The following is a 2,767-nucleotide window of genomic DNA, read 5'->3' on the forward strand; positions in this document are numbered from 1 at the left end:
TTAAGGGAGAAAGGCCCGCGCGGGAAGCCCGGGAGGAGGGGGTGGTGCAGCCTATTGTGACGGTGGCGATGACTTCACACAAACAACCCACTCCCCGCCCCCTCTCAATAGAGTAGGAGGAGATTGTAGCAAATGGATTCACAACAATGCGTGCTGGTGCTGTGCAGTACTCGGTGGGGGGAACGGTGCAAGGTGCTGCAAATCTTTCTTCTGCAAGTTACTTAGGAGATCTTCTGCCAAATGTCACGCTCACTCAGGACTCACTTCAGTGTGGGGTTTTGTGTTTGTGCGGTAAAGGAATCTCACTGCTGCCTGTCCGGGAGGATTTTGCTTACCTTTCAAGTGAAATACTTGGGATTGCCGAGGCTCTGTGGCTACCTGCCTACAATGAGAAACTGAAAAGCCTGAGATTTTCCCCTTGATGAACCAGCCACTACTGGTACTCTTTGGCAGGCTACTCCCAGTGTGCTCACTTTCCTTTGAAAAAGAATTGATAATGTCAGAACTTTTTGAACTGTCTAAAATAATACCTGCCCCCTTTTTTCAAAGGGCAATAGTGAGGTCTTTGGGCCTGGCTAAACAGGAACTCAGCGGCCTTCTTACACCTCTGGCCCAGGGTTCCCAAACTTTTGTGCAAAATGGACCACATTTTAAGAGATTGTTATAAGCAATTGCTTACATTAGAAAGTAATCATAGGAAAGTTAAGTAAATACTCTGTGATCACTTGGTTTTCTCAGATCCACACTTTGGGAACCTTTGCTTTAGTCTGTTTCACATTTGGATCTGGATACATCCTCCGCACAGCACCTGTAACCTCAGCACCATTACCAAAAGTCCAAGATTTTGGAGACAGTTTTGAGAAATTCCCTACATGCCAAAATCTCAGTCCAAAAGTCAGAGGTTGGTCAGATCTGGCAGTATGTTTGTTCTACCCCCAACTTCCGTGATAAACATTCTGGGGAATTTAGAGGTTTGGCTTCCATTAAAAGCCATGGTTTTTGTCAGACAGGTGAGCCCATGACTGATCCAGATTCAACAAAAGGACTCCATTCCTCCATGGGCTTTTACTACAAATGTGGCTCTATAATTTTCCAGTTATTATTATTATTATTACTTGTATCATAGTGCCAAAGAGCCCTAGTCATAGCACAGGAGTGTGGAGTTTTTAACAGATTTAAACTATTAGTAAATAATTATTATATGGCTTAAAGCTTTTTTTGGTAAAATAATAGATATTTTGTTTTAAATTACTTTCTATTTTTCATGTATATATTTGTGACCTTTGTCTTTTTTCTATAGCTAGAGCATAAGGTGACCAGATTCCCGATTTTATAGGGATAGTCCTGATTTTGGGGTCTTTTTCTTATATAGCTTCCTATTACCTCCCACCCCCATCCCAATTTTTCACATTTGCTGTCTGGTCACCCTACTAGAGCATGATTTTTCTCATCATTTCTCAGGGCAAACATATTAATATTACATGTAAATAGTGTGTGCTATGCAGGGGTGCTGGAACAATTTATGTAGTGGAGGTGCTGAGAGCTATTGAACCAAACTGTTAACCCTGTATATGATGGAAACCACTTCAAGCCAGTGAGTGCCGCAGCATCCTCAGCAGCCCTAGTTCCAGTACCTTTGGTGCTCTGTTTTTTCCTTTTAAAAATATTAAATTTCTGACGTGCATGTTTTGTCATTAAAAAAAAAAAAGCAGCATTGATGATTATTCCTCATTTTGCCTTTTACAAAATGTAACCCAGGTTTTCTCCCTCAAGTCTCTCACCCATTTCTGACTGATTCTGCACCTTTGACACAAGTGATAAAACTCACAAATTCACTCGTGAAAGATTATGCCCTTTGACGAAAGGAGGAGGAAAGACTTTTGCATGTGCAATTCATTGTTATATATATACACACACACATACATATATATATATATACACACATATATATACATACATACATATATATATACACACACACACACACACACACACACACACACACACACACACACACACACACAGAGAGAAAACAATTTTACTTTTCAAATGAGACACTTAAAAACTCACTTTTTTGAAATTTTCCTCATTCACAGTTAGCACAGCTCAGGAGCAGCTGCCCCATGTTACAACATCTGCAGAGTTGTGTTGAAATCGATTTATTTTTTAAAATAGCTATTATGTCAGAAAGCTCTACGTGCCATACAGAGTGTGACAGGCATATACCACTTTGCGTAATGATTACATAAAATTAGAAATACAACTATAAACTACTCCCTTAAAATCTTACCTTTGAATCAAGCCCTAATACTGAACGTTTTATTTATTTACTTTATTTTATTTAAATAATGGCTGGGGGAATCTATACCAACCTGTAGGCATCATGACGCATAATGAATATCAACAAAAATATATGCATATATTTTAGGCTCAAACATTTTGTGTTTTGTTCAAACTAAAATTACAAAACCTAATACGGAATTTATGATTTTTTTATTTCACTGAAAACCATTTTTAGCTTGAATTTAAGTAATCGCCAATATTTTCAACCCAAACACAGCCGAATTGTATTGATTACAGTGCACAGGAACCAAAAATAAGAGCAACTAGATCCAAAAGTGAAAGTGACTAGCCTGTTTTTGTTGTCCAAGATGAAGTACACGAACTTCAAACATCTGAAAATAATTTGGATTTTAATAATACTAGATCATTAAAAGCCAAAGAAATTTAAACACTAGTAAGAAAATGTGGATTTTTAACAAATGTA

The sequence above is a fragment of the Gopherus evgoodei genome, chromosome 1 (genome assembly GCF_007399415.2).
Source record: "Gopherus evgoodei ecotype Sinaloan lineage chromosome 1, rGopEvg1_v1.p, whole genome shotgun sequence".
Lineage (NCBI taxonomy): Eukaryota > Metazoa > Chordata > Testudines > Testudinidae > Gopherus > Gopherus evgoodei.